The sequence below is a fragment of the Bidens hawaiensis genome, unplaced genomic scaffold (genome assembly GCF_021521415.1).
Source record: "Bidens hawaiensis isolate Kalapana, Puna unplaced genomic scaffold, B.hawaiensis_p1.1 tig00057859_1, whole genome shotgun sequence".
Lineage (NCBI taxonomy): Eukaryota > Viridiplantae > Streptophyta > Magnoliopsida > Asterales > Asteraceae > Bidens > Bidens hawaiensis.
In genome coordinates, this window is record NW_027500439.1 from 42,538 (window position 1) to 61,460 (window position 18,923).

Consider the following 18,923-nt stretch of genomic DNA (forward strand, 5'->3'; position numbering starts at 1 on the left):
TTAGTTTGTATAGTTGGCAACAATTGTTTTTTTTTTCTCGATCCGCCTAGCAAGTGGCGAAGCTTGGGCGAGCTCGTAAGAGGGGGGAGGGAGGCTCAAATTTTCTGTATAAAACGGGTAAATTTACACTACGTATACACATTTTCAGATGAAAAAATGGTCAATTTACACTACCGCCCAATAAAACGGGGGGGGGGGGGGGGGGGGGCTCCCGGCCATAAGGAAGCTTCGTCCCTGCGCCTAGCATGGTGTGCTAGGGTTACTCGGAAACTCGTTTGGGAAGCAAGTAGGGTGCCCCGTCCACCTTGACATATATTATTTCACGAATTTTCTTATAAATCATCCATGCGAAGGAAATCAAGTGTATATCTATGATAATTATCATATGGGAATTTAATGGCAATTATAAACAAAAGTGAAAACTTAGTAAACATTACCAATTATTATCAACCAATGATCGATGGCCCATTAATCTCATATCTAGCAATAACCACGGGAAACCATGATACTGTGCAAATGGTGAAAGACGACCTCAAGGTTTCTATAATACATCAACCAGAATGGATGACACACCACAATTACAAAAGGCCACAATAAGAATAATTTCACAATCGATAATAAAATAGTGTGCAAAACTTCCTGACTTGATTAAATAATCAAGTACGTAATAAACGTTTTTTCAGGTTTTACCATCACAAATCTATCGAAAACGCATGACTTAGGTGCTGTTTGTGTTTGAAGACAAAAATTGTCCGCAATCTGATTTCATCTGATTTAGTGTCTGCAACTGAAGATGTGGTCTGAAGGTCTGCAATATGAAAATATAATACTGTTTGTTTTATAAACTGGATATCGTCTGCATAAGCTGAAAATTAGTTACCTATCATATATATGAAAGTAGATAAAAGTCATTTAACGTGTGTAGACTGCTAAAATAATTGGTAGTGGTGTATGAACTATGGAAGTGAGTTGTGGTAGACGATTGTGGTAGGCGGTGAACGGTGGGTGGTGGTGATGGACAGTTGTGGTGGTGAGTGGTGGACCGTGATGGTGGCCGACAATGGGTGGTGGTGGTGATGAACGGTGGTGGTGGGTGGTGGTGGACTATGGTGGTGGTGGATGGTTGTGGCGGGTGGTGGTGGATGGTGGTGGCGGCAGACGGTGGGTGGTGGCGGTGGCGGCGGACGGTGGGTGGTGGTGGTGGCGGCGGATGGTGGGTGGTGGTGGTGTTGGACGTTGGGTGTTGGTACTTGGTATGATGTTAAGAAGTGTGAAGCTGTGTAACATCCTAAAATTTTCGTATTTAATAAAAGAAAGTCGTGTTTAGTTATTGGGCCTAAATAATTAATTAGTATTAATAAAGATCATGGACTTAGACTAATTAAGATGGATTAAAGGGAATGGGCCTTAGGTCCATGGGCTTTAAGGGATATAAATATCCCCTTAAACCACCCTAAAACCCTAATCCTCATTCCATCTTTCCATAATTGCCTCACACTCAAAACATACTGTCACACCCCCTTCTAGGGCCTAGGAGTGTGACCCATAAGTTGGTATCGTGTTTGTAAATAATTCAGAGTTGCGTTATATTGGGGAAGACTTATAAAATTTTAAGGATCGAAAAATTTATATATACATTCAAAAAGACGGTATTATAAAATACTCGTTTAAAGTTGTTAACAAAAGATTACTTGTTTATGTTTTACAAACCACCATATTAAAATTATACAAAATGAATCCGAGCCATCGGGTATTAGTATTTCGTCATTTCCAAGCTCTAACCTTGTTCACCTACAAAATGTAATAAAATACGTCAGCAACGAATGCTGGTGAACACGCTGACGCAAAAATATTTCTTTTACTTTATTACCCCTCGAGACTACGCCTGCCTCGGCCCAACGTGGCTTAGGAATAACAAAGTCAAATAACACATTATAAATATGAGCCTCTACGCTAGGTCACCTCAGCAAACACCGCAGCGTTCGACTTAGTTAAGTACCCGTTAATTTACACATAAGGTCGTACTCCCTGCAGGAGAGCGTCCTACGACCAAGGGTGGTGCGATCATGCCCATTCATCGCATAGTACCACCTATGTAAGGATCCAGACATACGTATACCACAGCCTGAGGCCTAGGTTTATACCATTATTCATAACGGTTTTAGGAACACATAGTTCCTTGTAAACAATTTCAAATAACAAGTTTGACTCATTTTAAATAAGTAAAAGTTTGGGGGCGTATTCACCTTGTCTCTTTAGGATCGGCTTCACTCACCGTCCAAGGGTCTTTCCCTTTCTTTATCTCGCACCTATAGTACGAATAAATATTTGTTAGTCGGATACACGATCCGGCTTAAGACCTTTAGTCTTATATCTCAATCCTCGATGAACCTTTAGTTCATTTTCTTTTACTTAAAAACCTTTAGTCTAAAAGTAAATTATAAACCTTTAGTTTATATTCAAAACCCGACGTTTCTTCTTCTCCAAGAAACGTACTCTTTTCTTTTATTATTTAAGAATGCTCTTTATTCATTAAATAATATTTCATAACAAAGAATATTTACTTATATACTTACACACACATATATATGTTATCACAATATTCAATATCTATTCTTTCATTCGTTTCTTTGATATGTTTTCTTTTCTTTTATCGAGGTATCGAGTATATCCTCGACTTAAGGCTTAAGCCTTTAATATAATATTCGAATTATATTGTTTTCATTTTACGCCTAACCTTAAGTGGCGTATAGAAACTCTTAGAGAATTGAGCAGCACTCCGATGCCGCTTTACTTTTCTCGGTCAACTTTGATATGCCAACTTCAACACTCGTTGGCACGTCTTTCGGGACTCATTGCCATAACAACGCCTTCTTGATGAATGAGGGTAGAGGGTGGTATAAACTTCAAGGAAACGTCGGTACACAAACAAGATTCGAGGCACGCTTATCGAGGAAATCGTTAATATGATTTGTCGGGTTTTTAGAGAGAGGCTAGTGAGAGAGTGAACAACTGATTTGGGATATGGAAATGAGCAGCCCATGGCTGCTATTTATAGGCGAAAAATTGGCTCCCATAGCGCTATGCGATGGGTGCCTCAGCAGACCTATCGCGTATCGCGATATAGGTCTGCTGACTCACAGCGTAGACCTGCCACGTGTTGACACGTGGCAGACGCCGCTCCACGTGGCGACACGTGGCAGACGTGTTGCCACGTGGTGACACATGGCGGCAACCGGTGCCACGTGGCACACGTGTCACAAATTGTCAGACACCCCATCACGATACGCGATGAGAGTCTCTTCTGACTCATCGCGTAGCGCGATGGGTCAGGAAAACCATATTTTCATTTTTAACCCTCAAGTTTGGAATTTGGCAATTTTAGTCTCTAGACTTTGGAAAGTTGATACTTTGAACTCGAAATTTTCACGTTGTTACACACACACATACACTACACCATATACGGTCGCCGATAGAGATAGCAAGATCCGAGTCCAAGCGAACGCTAGTCGGGATTAGATCGTTAGTACACGAGCTATATACAAGATTGAGAGTTCATAACTAAGTTAAACGAGATCCAAACGAGCATTAAAGGTATGCCTTTTACCTTAAAGTTTACGTTTTATTAACGTTTAACCTTGAAACTTAGAACGAGGTTAGATCGAGTGTAAATGGAACGTAAAGCTGTAAACTTGATGTTAGAGACGAACTTACGGCTGCTATGGCTCGTTCAAAAATAAACCCTTAAACCTAGTATTGAACGTTTTAATCTAAAGGTCCAAACTTTACGCACTTTCGGGTCGTGATTTATCCAAAAATGGCTAAGGGAATGTTTGCGAGAATTATTAACATCTTATCAATATATTACATATTGAAAACGGACTGATTATCGAGGTTTTGGGATGAGCCGTAGTTGCGTCTGGATAACTTCACTAAGCATAGCAAGTTCGCCTACTGTGAACTCCGCTTAACGATAAGTTCGCCACTTTAAGTTCGCTATGGTTCAAGTTCGCTGCTTATAAGTTCGCTAAAGCTTTACTTCACCGGACCCTAAGTTTGCCAGAAACTAAGCCTGCTGAATGTTAAGTTCGCGTACATATAAGTTCGTCTCATTCAAGTTCGCCTGCTACCAAGTTCGCATACTGTTAACTTCGCTGATGATAAGTTCGCCAAGTTAACTTCGCTGAACGTTAAATTCGCTTAAAATGCTAAGTAAAAGTAATCCAGTAATAGACCACGAATCGGGCTAACGAATGAGCAGGTGAATAAAATAATAACTTAAAATCCTAAGGGAAAATGCGTTAAGACAGTTAATGAAAATAAAATTTTTCCAAGCTGACTTGGCAGCTTAACCCCAGCCAGGGGCTCTGCCCCTTGAACCCCGCTAGGGGTTGCCGCCCCTAGTTCTCCGCTGCCAGTGGCGCTGCCCCCGGACCCCGTTCATTGTGGGTCATATAAAGATAGAAATACGATACGAGTAGTAATAGTTAATTGATAAGTGTAATTGTTATACAGTTAGTCGTGCACAGCTCAAGAAAGGGATTACTATTAACGGTGAACGTAACCGCATTCAGGTGAGTTCCTAACCCCATTTCTGTGTTATGTTTTTCAGGGCTGTGTGCATACTCGATGTGATTGTTAATACATTTATCCTAAGTGATAAGTGTATGTCTTATGTGATTATGTGAAAGGTAAGAATGATTGCTTGCCGGTACGTGAACGAACTTTGGATATTGCACGTACTGTCAAGTTATAATGCTATGTACGAAATATGAATGATATGTATATACGTTATGAAAGGTAAGAATGATTGCTTGTCGGTACGTGAACGATCTTCGAATATTGCACGCACTGTCAAGTATAATGTCATGTATGGACTATGAATGATATGTATGTATGTTATGAATAAATGTAAGAGTTAGAAAGGTAGAAAATGGACTGGACCCTACTAATATCCATGGCAGAAAAGGGACTGAGCCCTTTAATAATCTCGAGGAAGAAAATGGACTGGACCCTAATAATATCCAAGACAGAAAAGGGACCGAGCCCTTTAATAATCTCGAGGCAGAAAAGGGACTGGACCCTAATAATATCCAAGGCAGAAAAAGGGACCGGACCCTAATAATATCCGAGGAAGAATAGAATAGAGCAAAGTAAAATTTGAGTTATGAAAGTATGAATGAAAGAATGTATGTATGTAAAGTATGTGATGTTATTAATTAGAACTCACTCAGCGTAGCTGACTTTTAGTATGCACGCTAGTGAGTAGAATGAGACAGCTGGCTTGAGCGGGGACACATGGCAGAAAAATAAGAGTCTGGCATCTGAAGACCTGTTATATTTTATAAGTTATGTTTTGATTTTGAAATACAAGAAGGATGTTTTAAAACATGTTTATGATTTGTTATGAGATGTTTATGAAATTTTTATGTTCCGCGTAAAGTTTTAATTAACTCTGATATAAAGAACTGCGTTTATGAGTAAATCCAACGTCCAATGTGAGACACCGGTAATGGGGCCTTACAAGCTGGTGAAAAAAGCTTATTTTTAAGACAATAAAAATAATTTTCAGATCTTTTTTTTTAAAAACAAACAGTCTTCAAGAGCTTATGTCTGTGCGCCCACAGACATAGGCTCTTTGCAGACCTTATAAGCAAAAATAAACACAACCTTAGTGATCTAGTAGTTACATATGCCTCCACAAAAAATGGTGTTGGTTTAAATCCTTACAAGTGCAAGATTCAGGGCCGGCCCAAAAATCTAGAGGCCCCTAATTTTTTTATAAAATAGTAACCAATATATTAGGGCTTTTTCTTTAGCCGTCGATGGAAGAATGGAAACCTGGAAGATTGAAGGAACTGATGAGATTATTTTGGTATCTTCCACGCACACGATTTCACGAGATTTATGGAATGGAAATAGCAATCAATGAAATCATCATTTAATCTATAACGGCTCTTGTAATATTTTCTATTTCCGTCATGTTCATCTTTATATATGGCAAGTCTCATAATCTCTGTTTATACTCGCAATAGCATTCTCATATTCTTCGTTTTTTGATCCGTGATTGAATTGGCATGCAACACCTGCGATTTTTTATTACAATTTTTGATTCAGGGGGTGTGCAGAAGCCTAAATGTTAGTCTGCCTGAGTTTTAGCATGTGGCCATGTGTTTATTTAGATTTATGCTTCAAGACTTCATGTGTATTTAGTATATTGCTATTATAATATGCCAATTTGAGATTTTGAGGTTAATATATTCTTATCACTTCATAGGGGTGTGCGTGGTGCGGTTGGATGCGGTTTTTGACTAAAACCGCACCAAAAACCAAACTTTCGCTTTTATGATTTTCTAAAACCATTCGGTTTCGGTTTTTATAGTTTTTGGTTTTCGGTTTTTGGGTTCAGTTCGGTTTTGAATGTGGTTTTTTCGGTTTTGTTAGTCGAGCCAAAACTTTTTGGGAAGAAAACACTTGACCCAAGATATTGAAATCGAGCATGCCATTTTTTTCCTTAAACTAATGATTAATAGAAAATTAAATATTTGGACCTAAAATATTAAAAGATAATAAAAGACATATTTGAAATTAAAATTCAAAATCAAAACCGAAAGTACCTATTATTGGTTTTTAATCATACTTGCAAACCAAATATATTTGTATTAACAACGTGTTAAAATTAAACAAATATTCATCAGTAGATTTTGTTTTAATGATTATGGTTAAGATGTTATGGTTATTTCTGTTCGGTTCGGTTCGGTTTTTTCGGTTCTTAACAAAATACAAAACCGAACCAAAACCAATATTTCGGTTTTTGCTAAAGTTCAAAACCGAACCACCGGTTTCTATTTCGGTTTGGTTTTTTCGGTTTTATTGGTTTCGGTTCGGTTTTTTCGGTTTTGTGCACACACCTATCGACACTTCATGCTATTATATGTACAATAATTTGGCAATTTATAATACGCCTAACTGAATTCTTACCCAACTGTATTATAAATTTAGAATTTCTAATTGAATTCTTGCCTATATCTTTACTCACAAGTAAATTTAATCAATTTAAAGAGTTTGAAACTATTTTTGATTTTTTGTTTAGTATAGAAAAGTTAAAATCATTCGATAAAGAAATTTTAATAAAGAAGTGTATTAATACTGAAAGTTATTTTTGAAACATGATGGTAATTTTAGATCTATTTCAAAAACTAAAAATGCTAAGGGATATTATATATTTAGAATCCAGCACACTTATTAATATATTAAATTATATTAAAACTTTGATTCTTTTACGAATGCTTATATTGCCTATAAAATTGTGTTAACTATTCTTGTAGTCGTTGCTTATGCAGAACGTAGTTTTTCCAAATTAAAGTTGATAAAAAATTATTTAAGATCTACAATGTCACAAGAAAGATCAAACGGTTTAGCTCTTTTGTCGATTGATAAGAACTTTTTAGCAAAAACTGATTATGATTATTTCATTAAACAATTTGCATCTAATAAAGCTAGAAAAACAAGTCTCATATAAACATTGTTATGCACTGACATGATAGAATTAAAAAATATTTTTAACTCCGCCAACTATAAACGTTTTGGTTTATTATTGCTGGTTCCAAGCCTGGATAAAGGAGGAGAGTTTATATTAAAAAAGTTTGAAAAAAGTCCTCAACTTGATAGTAGCTTGAAGCCTCTAAAAACCTTGGGCCGCCCCTGGCAAGATTATATAATATTTGAGTTTATAAAATTAAACAGATTCGAAAATAAACACGGAGAAAATATATGTTATAAGTTACATGTTCCAATTAAGTTCATACAATGTACCCAATACTTAGGCCTGTAAACGAACCGAACGTTTAGTGAACTGTTCGTGAATTGTTCGGCGGGAAGTTCGTTTATTTAATAAACGAACGAACATGAACAAAAAGTTTGTGTTCGTGTAATTAAACGAACGAACATGAACACAAGTTCTGTTCGTTCATTTATGTTCTTTTCTGTCTGTTTATTTATGTTTGTTTATGTAATAATAAAAAAATAATTAAATATTATTTGGATGGATCATCTAAGTTTTATATTTGTTAATTTGTGTTTATTTAAGTGTTTTCATTTATATTCGTTTATGTTTGTTTCTGTTCATATATGTTCATTTATCTTTGTTCAGTTATATTCGTTTAGATTTATAAGCAAACGAACATAAACGAACATAAATGTTCATTTTTTAAATAAACGAGCATGAACTGATGAACATAAATATTTGTTCAATTAAGTGTTCTGTTCATTTAAAGTTAAATGAACGAACACGAACATGCCCTTGTTCATGTTCGTTTAATTCAGTTACATGCTTTCATTATTCACATTGATGATACATCGGTTTTAATTTCTAGGCTCTGCCGATTTTATTTGTATTCGTTTGTGTTCGTGAACCGTTCGTGAACACATTAATTTTCTTAGTGAACGAACACGAACACAAAATCTCGTTCGGTAAGTGTTCGCGAATCGTTCGTGAACACATTAATTTCTTAACGAACGAACACGAACAAGGCCTTGTTCGTGTTCGTTCGGTTCATTTACAGCCCAACCAATACTTCATTCAATAATAACTAAGATTAATACGTATAATACAATTAATAATTACACAATTTTTACTTATTTACACAATTAATACGTACAATACAATAATTTACTGTGTAATTATTAATTTATTATTATTTATTACTTTTTAATTGATAGAGTTTTCCCTTTAACGTGTAATATTTTTTTACTTGATCCTCTAGAACCAAAAGGAAGGGTACGTACGGTTAAAGTTTCTTTGAGGCCAATATTCAACTAACAATACGTTAACATTAATTTACATTCACGTACTTGATCAACAATGAATTGCAGGCCATTGGCATTCTTGATAAGCTTGCCGTTCGCCTTGATTGCCACCATTCTATCCATCGTCGGTGCCATTGTGTTTTTGATTGGGTACGTTCATAGTCATCACTTAGCTCCTCCTTTTCTATATCAATGTATGCCGGTTCTTAATTAAACACGGTGATGGAAGATGACATGATTCAAATGTTGATCGGTTCTTGATTCTTTATCTGATTACAACTGGTTTTAAATTTTATGGATCACGTGCATGCAGCTTTTTAGGGTTCCATAATGTATCTAACACACATGCGTTTATTTCTTGATCAAAACGAAGGAGAAAAACATATAGTTTTGGGGGACCCACCGAAATAATGAAAATTGTTGTATGTGTTTTGATAAAAAAAAATGAAAATAGAATAAATTCGGGTTAACCAGGTAGTGTTGGTGTTAACCTGTGTTTGGGTTCATATGTCTTACATGATTTATGAGTTCCAATTCATGTCAGGTTGGAAGTTCGTTCATATATTTAACAAATAAACAAACACTACCCGTTAGTACTGTTGACGAACCGAACGAAGTTGAACAAAAAAGTTTGTTCATTTAGCTAAACGAACAAACATAAATCAAATGTGTAAACCAACGGACTTTTACAGACCGGTCTCTTTTGCCCCTCGGTTTTTACCAAAGGAAATGCATTATGTCATCAACAATTTTTCGATCATTTACAGTCGAGCCTGTACGAATTGGTTTAATAGTACTATCAAAAATCTTGTTATGTCAACAACGATTTTTCGATCATTTTTTGTGATTGCTATTTACTTTAGAGATAATAATAATAATATTAGTGACTAATAGAACAAAGTGAAATGCAGGGTAGTGGTGACTTGCATCTGCCCTTGCTGCATTTGTTGTGCTCTACTTCCAACTCTTGCAGTCGGCCTTGTGAAGTTGCCAGTCGATGTTGTCCTATGGTTCGTTGATTTCATACCTTGTTGATCATCCCACATCCAAGCTTATCTTATTAATTATTTTTGCTTTCATAAATTTATGAACAAATTCAATGTTACATGTATCATAGTTAGTTAACAAGGTTGCTAATAGACAAACAAATAAATTTGGATTGAACTCTTGAAATGTTATTAAAAAAAAATGTATTATATTTTGTCAATAGATGAGTAAACAATTAAACATAAGTATTGGGCATTATTTTTTATTGAATTCAATATTCATTTTGGATCATCATTTTTTTAGATGCATGCACCAAGATATGGAGATGAGCTAAGGGCGGGACCATGCACCCTTCCAAGTTGACACCTCTCTTTAATTCAACATGTATGATATATATATAAGGACGAATATTAGACGTTAAAGTGTGGTCGATCGACGACCTGGCTGGTAGTGTAATTGGTTAGATCGACGGGTTTGAGATAAATTAGGGATCGGGTCAAATTAACGAGTAGTTGAAACAAGTGTTTACTTGAAGTTGCGAGTTCAAGTTTTATTTGTACATATATGTTTATTGTTTAATAAAAGATGTAGTTGAAAAGTATATAAAGATTTAGAACTTAGAAGAACTCAAACAATAAATTAGAAAAGTTTATTTAAAAAAGGTTTCACTTCTCACAAACATGTAAGATCATGTCAAGACTAAAATATAGATTACAAGGTGCATTCCATGTTGAAATAACAATATCATTATGTGTTTGTTACATCTCATTAGTTGTTAGTTAAAAATCTTTAGTGTATGTGTCACGAACTCACGATCACAAAGATCGTGAAGTTCAACGTATGACTTAACTGCTAAAAATGAGTTTCACGACGTCCAATCATCATGATTAAAATCCGTTCTTAATTACTTACGGGTTAGTGAATATTTTTACGAAAAACCAGAAAGTAAACAAAGAAAATATAACACCAGTCGGTGATCACACTGTAATTAGCGTTGCTAAATAGTCGTCATGTTATCTTTAAATGTTGGATATAACCAAAAACTTGTTATAAGAGTTCTCTATTAATTATCATACATCTAGAGCCTCCACCCCAACCATGTATGTATAGAACTAATTTTAACTTAATTGGTAACCAAGACATTACCATATTAATCCTGTAACAGTTACGAAACTAAACCAACTTTACCGACTTGCCATGTTAACTTAGGTCATTCTATACTCCTCAACTAATTGTGAACACGGTCTGGAATTACCAATAGTAAAAACCGAAAAGTTGGATCTTTGGGTCTAGAGTGTCATGTGCTAGACCTTCGGAAGCTTTTAACTCATTTGATTGTAACATAGTGTAAACATGCCATTTTTTCCAAAATAAATCATCAACAAAGACTTTTTATAATTGTGTTTTTAATTTATTTTCATGTCATGTATTAATCAAGTGTAGAGTACTTTTTATGTCTTCTTCACTGATGCCTTGGTTAAACTTTAACTTCTATTTCATAAAATAAATTTTGACGCTGGTTTTATTCGTAAACTTGGACTTAAGGTAGCGTTTGGTACGAAAGAATCACATAAGTTTAATGGACCATTGTGATTGAATTAAAAAAATAGGTGTTTCGTTAGGTAAAGTGCTCATGGTTCGTCCTTTTGTCCAACAAAAGTTTAAAGAATGAACATGAACAAGATCTCGCTTGGTTCGGTTCTTTTACAACCCTAATTGTTCCCGACATTACCACCACCGTCGTCGCCACGCCCAACCACCAACACCCTCACAACCATTGATGAAGAAAACACAAAAATAAGTCACGGTACAAAGTTAAGCTCATAAAATTTGTGTAGGCCCAAAACTTTTGTTTTACCTTTTTAATGGGCTCCTTCTCTACTTACTCGTTGGTCTCTCTTTTTTGAAAATGTTCATCGAACACCTAGGCCTGGAAGCGAACCAACCCCACCAAAACCAGTACCCCCTTTATCCGGTCAACCCGGACCCGACACGGCCATACCAGGAACCGGTTTCTACTCAGTCTAGTTATTAACTTTGTTGACCAAACTTGAAAGCTTTAATTAATTATATAAGTAACAACCAATGTAGGTCAAACCAAATTGACAACTTCTATGAAACTTATTCAATGAAATGGACCAACCACTTCTATGAAACTTGTTCAATGAAATGGACCAACCTAATAAGTGTATCTTACCATCAACCACTCATCTAATTCTCTTTCGTTATATGGTTTCATGGAACGGCAAACTAAACGTTCGGGTTGAATGGGTCAGTCGGATTAGCCGGTTTATTGGTTTAGCGGTTTAACAGTTCGATTTTGATGGTTTGACAATGTAAACGGATTTTCCTATTTTTTATATCATAATTAAAAATTTTAAAATAATAAAAAATGAGTCTTTTATAGTGGTTGAGATAGGAAGGTCAAAAGCAAGATATCTAAGTTCATCATGCTATAATTTTAGGTTTGTTTAAGTAGATTGATCAAGTATTTAACTAAGATAAGTGTAGGGTCATATCCACGTGAACACGAGACTCTGTCTCGAAGTCTAATATTCACTTCCTTTTTAAGAAACTAAAGTTTAATTATTATTGTTATCTTTTTATTTATCTCAAAAGTCTTGTTAGGTTTGATTCACATAATATCTTTAAATTTTATAAACATTATCATATATATTTCGGATCAACCTTTCAATCTTTATACTATTTTATATTGAATATCCTTTTGTATATGTACCTTTTTATTTTATTATACACATACACTAGGTTATAATACTATGCATTACACAGGTTAAAAATGTTATATGCTTAGTACTAAAAAAAGTTATATTGTTAATAAGCCTATGTATTACAGTATTATATTTAAGTTTTGTTATTTTATATATATATATATACTAGTTTTTATCCCCCGTATTACGGGGGTTGTTTTATATTGTTTGTTCTAATATTTATTTATTTATATTTTTTTTATTGTATGAAAGTTAATAATATACTTATGGTTTGATGATAAATTGTTTCACAAATAAATGAGATGTTATAACTCTGTTTATAAGCTATATGGTTTTGATGAGACCCAATACCCGTTTATTTTTTTTTACTATGAAATTGGTTTTTTAATTATAAATAATATTTATGAAAGTTAATAATATACTTATGGTTTGACGAGACCCAAGACCCGTTTATTTTTTTTACTATCAAATTGATTTTTTAATTTAAATAATATATATATCTTTTTTAAAATAAATAAGATATTATTTTTTTATCATATCCTATTTTATAGGATTTTTACATAAATAATTTGATGAGAATAATTTTTAATTTAATGAGATGTTATAACCCGTTTAAGAAATATCTGGGCTTGGTAAGACCCATACCCATGAATTCGGGCCAAATGCATGAGAAACCTTCATTTAAAAATCAAGCAAATCTGATGACTCCAAAAAAAGGGGGAGTGATCACATCGCGACACGTAGGATTTTTATGTTTTCCTTTAAATATATTATAGATAGATATTAAAAAAGAACTTCTTAAGCATTATCTACTTCATGCTTAATCTGTTGTAAGCATCTATCTATTCTAATAAATAACTACCCATTTTTGCCACTTGTCACTCTCATAGCCATCTTCACCCTTTTTCAACATTTCAACATATGATCCTTATATTTTAAGTTATTTCAATATATGAATTCAAGTTTATTTTTATTAAATGTAAATCATATTCAGTTCATTCATTAATATTAGTGGTGAAAGATAAGAAAACAAGGAAATCTCAAAATTGAAGTTGCGGATCTATTAAAATAAATTTTAAAATCATAGGTAATTAAAATCATAGCAAACTATAACTTGATTTTAAACTGGGATTGGAGCAGTAGTGCATAATTTTTTACATAAGATTAGTTTCAAATTTGGATTTAAATTTTTCTCATATGTATTTGAACTCAAAAAAATATGCATTTTCTTAATTTCTCCAAACATTTTATATAAATATTGCAAACATGAAGAAAACATATTATATATATCTTGGTGTTTAACATTAAATTATTGAAGTTGAATATTATAATTATAATCCATATGAATAACGATTTACTATATGAACTATCATTTATTATATATATATATATTTTTTTTGTAGTATAAATGGTTAGCAACAAGAAGATCAATATTTAGTTTTCAATATTTTTCTTTCATAACTCAGAAATAAATGTTCCAGAAACATATATTTTATGATTTGATTTATACTTTTTTATACATTCAAATATATTTAATTTAATATGTCTTATAAGACAAATTACTTAATTAAAAGCATTCAATTTTTTAAACAAAAATATGTTTCAATCCCTTTCCGCAATTTTCGCTTTCCAAAAATCATTTAGGATATGGAAACCTAGAATATCGTTTTCATCAGTTATTTACATCATTTCAATATTATATTAATTTTGTAATTTTATTTTTATACAAATGCAACGATTTGAGGTTATGTTAGTGTTACATGTTGGTTAATACATAATTAAAGTGTCTATTAACGTTTATATTCAAAATAATAAAGCTATCACAATTTTTTTTTAAAAAAAAGTTACTGTTAGTTGAACATGACTTTAAGGTTATTATTTCTTTGTTGTTTTTCACTCATATGAAATGAAACAAATCATTTTGTTATATTTAAATTTTGGGTTTTATATGTTTCTTGATTATACAATTGTTAATTTTAAATATATATAATTAATTAAAATTTGTCATATGCAGTATATTAATTACAACAAATAATTTATCATGATTAATCAATTTCAAATTCTGAAAACTCTAAGGATGATTATATCATCAAAGTTCAGTTAATATGTTTTTTTTTTTTGGAATAATCATGTTTTTTTGGATAAACATGAGCGGATGATCTCAAATGACATCATATATGTTAATTGATCAAAAGGTATGACATTTTATGTGTATGAATATTTTTTTGTTAGTATCATGGATATATATTATCATTTATCTAGGGTCGCGGTATGTACTTGAATAACCTTATTTGTCACACAAATAACTATACATGGCTATATTAACAATTATAAGCAGACATATATGTTACCTTAACAAGAGTTATAAGCATACATGGACTAAAGATTCAGATTTTTGATAAACAATGTATACCAACCAATACAATCACAAATGTAGTGTACAAGAAAAGTTTTGCTTATTAGTAACATATTTGTGTAATCTTATTTATGTAATTTCTGTAATTTTTATATAAATTGTATTAACAATAAATGATGATTTTGTTGACTGTAATTCACTTCATAGTTAAAGTTTAAAATTTTCATCAATTACCCGTGTAATACACGGGCCTCAAACTAGTTATCTATATTGTATCTTGTTTGAAATTAAATTTTAAACAATTGTGAGGAGCAGCCTTCAATTCTTCCTCATTGATTCTTTGGGCGCTTGACGGTGATAGTTGTGGAGGTTGGCCTTATTATATTAACCACTTGGTACTTGATATTTGAAGTAATATTAATTTTGGTTTGACTATTGGATCACAATTTCTTCTTAACGATTAATTTCTTTTTAATCCATATTGTATGGAAAACTTGAACTAAAAACCGTCTTTACAAACTCAGATGTTTAAAGACTTTATTTTGTCAATAAACCACCACTCTATGCCCAACCTATTGGTTGACTTCTGGATCACACATATATAGAAGTTAGATTTATAAATATTTTTTTAATATTCGATGGAACTCATATTTTACCCTTAGGTTGAAAACAAATTTTTAAATGTGACTTAGCAATCTAAAATAGTTTTTATAAAAGAAGACCCAAGGAAAGTTTTATAATCAAGGGTTTCCCGTCTGATGTCACGGGACACAACACACTAGCACAAATACTAGTTAAAATATGTCACATATATGCATTTTTATGAGAGAACTAGCATGTCTAAATATCTGTTATGGTTGATTGCTTTGCATAGCCAGTTTCATAAACATAAACATAATATATGTTATGGTGGCCTTTGGTATATTATAGTGTGTTTGTTGTTTGTTGTTTGTTTTGTTTTGTTTTGTTTTGATGTAAGCTCTTGTAAGTTGTAACTAGTTTGGGCTCCTTGCGACTTGCAAGTAGGGCTGTTCAAAAAGCTCGTGGCTCGCGGCTCGCTCGAAACTCGCTCGAAAAAGCTCGGCTCGAAAAAGCTCGATTTTAAATGAGCTCGAATCGACTCGGCTCGATTTCTAAAAGAGCCGAGCTCGAGTCAGGGCCAGCTCGGCTCGTGGCTCGGTCTTGGCTCGACTCGTTGGCTCATTTAGATTAAACCCTAAAATTTAATATTTATATATAATAATATCATACCAAGAAATAAATAAATAATAATTATACATATATTATATCACTCGATATCTAAAACCTTATGAAAGAATAACGAAAATAAAACATATAAGTTTATAAATTCTCAAGTTTATAAATTCTATATAATATGTATGTTAAAATTATATTTTTTGTATTGTATGTATCAAAATTTGTAAAATATAAAATAAAAAAGTAATAAATAAAATAAAAAAAATTAAAGGAGCCCGGTTGGACGAGCTCGAGCTCGGCTCGAGCTTTTAAACGAGCTGAGCTCGAGCTCGATTTTTCAGCTCGATAAAGAAAACGAGCCTAGCTCGAGCCAACTCGATTTAGTTCGAGCTCGAGCTCGAGCACACTTTGGCTCGACTCGACTCGGCTCGTTTACAGCCCTACTTGCAAGTTGCAAAACTTGATAGAATTTCTCAGCTATATTTTAGAAGTATACACATAATATGATAGCAATATAATAATAAAACTTTTAATTTTTCTATATGCCCTAGGCCACCAAATACTTGCACTTGTAGGACCCTACTCCCTTCCATAAATAAAAACAACCATCACACACTCAAACCAACATCACCACCATAATCATGAATCACTCAACTTTCCATAACCAGAAAACCAACCCACAAAAACAACATAAACAATCCACCAGAAGACTAACTGAGGATCAAGTGAGACTTCTGGAATCCAACTTTGACTCAACCAAAAAGCTTGAGCCAGAGCGAAAACAACAGCTTTTCGTGTATGCTTGGTATCCCACCAAGACAAATAGCCATTTGGTATCAAAACAAAAGGGCTCGCTGGAAGAACCAGAGTCTGGAGCATGGTTACAACATGCTCCAGCTCCAATTAGAGGCCACTTTAGTTGAGACTGTTCAACTTCAAAAGGAAGTTGAACAGCTTAGAGCAGAGCTCAATAAAGTTCAAGCTGAACATACACGACAACATAAACATTACAACAACAATAACCATCGATCTCCCATGGATTTTTCGATCTCTTTATGTGGTGAGGAAGCTTGGAGTTCATCTATGAGTTTGGAAGAAGACGTGAACAATTTATATCGTTTTGGTGAACAAATTTACGAAGTCGATGAGATGTATACTCCTGGTTCTATGATGGGTTTCTGATCTTGGACTTTTCGGGTTGAGATAAATACTTTAGATATAATTCATCAAGGTATACCACTCGAGTCGACTCAATCATTCTAATGTTGCATGAAATTGTTATGCTATGTAAAATTGTCTCATGACATTCATGTTGAAATATAAGTTGTTTTGCCATGCAAATGTGTTAGAATTTTTAATCCATTAGTGTTTGTTTTATGTGTCTCAGTTGTATGTTTTACAGTTCTATTTCATAAAAAAAAGTTATTGTGATATTGTACATGTACATATGTAATATGTTTAACCTATTTTGTAGACAAATGTTTGGTGACATGTCTTGAAACTTGAAAGCCATCATCTATGGGACCAAAGAATGCAATGCTTTTGTTTGATGGTGAGATTGTAGGTATCAATAGAATATACTTTATTGTAGATATATTATCATAAAAAGATATATATCGAAATGATAATTTTATAAATACTTGATCATATATAATAACTTATGTGGTATTTCATTACATGTTTTTTCATTATTCTAGTGTCTGTTTTGATCATTCTCGTGAATACTTTTGATGTTGACAAGATATAAGCTTTGACGGTTAGTTGTGTTTTGGAGAGTTAAATTATAAGCATCCTAACTATTGATCAAGTTTATGTACATTAGTATATATATATATATATATATATAGTATTATACTAGCTATATAGTATATATCATAGTGAAATGCTACTGATATGAGAGATGAGTTATGACACTTGATTGTTATTAACTTGGCCCAACGTATTTAATGTCAATATTGTTCATGCATCATTGTTTGACTTGACTAATATATACAAAATATAAATAAAGCAGGTGTAGGGCTGGCTATATTAATTTAATTTTCTCTCTATTTATTGTTTCTAAAATTTATTTGCGTGTTTTCATGTATCGTATAAGGTTTTTTATTATTATTATTTTTATTTTTATATTTTGTATACATGATGATACAAAGATGAAAATGCTATATGTTTTGTATGGTCGTGTACTATGGGAATTTACGCATTAACACAAAATAGTGACACTATCATATTGTAACACTCGGTTATGTAATAATGATTTATTTTATTTTTTTGACATGACTAAAAAATTACTAGGTAATTTCATTATTTTTTCATTAATATAAACAAACTTCTAAAACCGTTGTGGATGGAAACTTTATTCCATCTTCAACATGATCAAATATGCAATAAAAGTCTAGGGCCTGAGATGTTTCTTTGTCATTCCTTTTAACCGTCACCGAAATACTTACGAAACCCAGTCACTACCCTGATAACCAACAAGGTCATGCAAATTGTAGCTTACTACCGTATGTTAACGAGAATAAATGTTCGTAACGTTGATTAACTAAAATTCCTTCTACACATATAACACCCAAAACATTTTCTAAATCCATTTAGCTAACCATAAGTTGACCGAACATTAAAATTTTATTTCTTCAAAGAAGATTGAGGTGTTCATCATAAACTAACATATCCCATGCAAGAAAGATTGTATTTGTTTATTGTTCAATGCCTGAAAACATTTAATGTTGTTCATAACTACCGAGGAACATAACGTTAAAGATTTTACTAAAGAGGGGCATTATTTGTAACATATGTTCAAGATTACTTAAATTTATATAAATTAATTAATCCACACACATTAGAAA

At 33.0% G+C, this 18,923-nt stretch overlaps 1 pseudogene; it reads left to right on the forward strand.

Moving 5' to 3' along the window:
* Positions 1–16,718: 16,718 nt before the first annotated feature.
* On the forward strand, positions 16,719–17,424 carry LOC143602057 (homeobox-leucine zipper protein ATHB-52-like; annotated as a pseudogene).
* The last annotated feature ends 1,499 nt before the right edge of the window (positions 17,425–18,923 follow it).